This window comes from Penaeus chinensis, chromosome 23, assembly GCF_019202785.1.
Source record: "Penaeus chinensis breed Huanghai No. 1 chromosome 23, ASM1920278v2, whole genome shotgun sequence".
Taxonomy (NCBI): Eukaryota; Metazoa; Arthropoda; class Malacostraca; order Decapoda; family Penaeidae; genus Penaeus; species Penaeus chinensis.
The window spans coordinates 18,507,806-18,508,721 of record NC_061841.1 but is presented as its reverse complement, the minus strand read 5'-3'; the positions used below and the strand labels follow the sequence as shown (position 1 = coordinate 18,508,721).

Genomic DNA, 916 nt, shown 5'->3' with positions numbered 1-916 from the left:
AATAGTAATAACAGTGTACTCACTCTTAAGAAACTCGGAACTACATTCGTTCAGGTTCGGTACAGTATAAATTTTAGGGACAACATCCTTGGACTTCACTGAAATATAGAATCAATACAATTACTCAAAGGTTCTGCATACATCGATAGATACGCACATATTCATTTTAACTTCGGTCAAGCCAAAGTTATATACATCAATAAAAAGCAATAACCACCACTTATTTTAAAATATAGCGTTGAAACACTGATATAGAGGTCACAACTAAAACTCAGAAATTACTTACCAAGGTTGGACACTGAAAATATAGAAAAGAGAGTCTTTAAGGGTTTGTATATACATATATATCTTAGAATAAAGTTGTGTATCAACACATTTTTGTAAATCATACCAACAGCACGAAAATATTAACCAGTGAAAGGCATACGAGGTACAAACACAGGCTATAACTAAACTTTAAAATTGCTTACTAAAGGACAAAACTTCGCAGAAGGGAGAATCCATCTTAACGTGGTATGCTTCTTCCAAACACTATCTTCTCGAAAAACACACGAAAAACACATAATAAAGAGGTGAATAATAGAAGGGGGGGGAGGGAAGGTAAAGTGGTGAAAGTGAAAGAAGTAGTAGATTAATAGAAGGGGGGCGACACCCCTTGCATGTTGTCTTTGTTTCTATTGACATCATGAGGTGAGGAAGGAGGCAAGTTATGGTAGAATTGACAATTTATTTATGATTTTTTTTTTTTTTATACTTTATTTGTATTTTTATGCTGACAAACCAGTGAAAAGGAATTATTAACAAGAACAAGAACAAGAACAGGTATCCTTTTTTTTTTAAATTTATATAGGACAAGAACAAGAACAAGTATTTTTATTGGTTTTATTTTTGTTATTTTGTATTTTATTTTTACTTA

General features: G+C 31.9%; 1 long non-coding RNA gene across 1 annotated transcript in view; it reads right to left on the bottom strand.

The window, feature by feature from the left end:
- LOC125037281 overlaps nucleotides 1–586 on the bottom strand; it is a 1,214-nt gene extending 628 nt beyond the window's left edge. The window contains exons 1-3 of the long non-coding RNA XR_007115962.1: nucleotides 471–586; nucleotides 287–298; nucleotides 24–98 (exon numbers count right to left, since the gene is read on the bottom strand). This is a non-coding gene — a long non-coding RNA (uncharacterized LOC125037281). The remainder of the gene's footprint in view (nucleotides 1–23; nucleotides 99–286; nucleotides 299–470) is intronic.
- Between the last annotated feature and the right edge of the window lie 330 nt (nucleotides 587–916).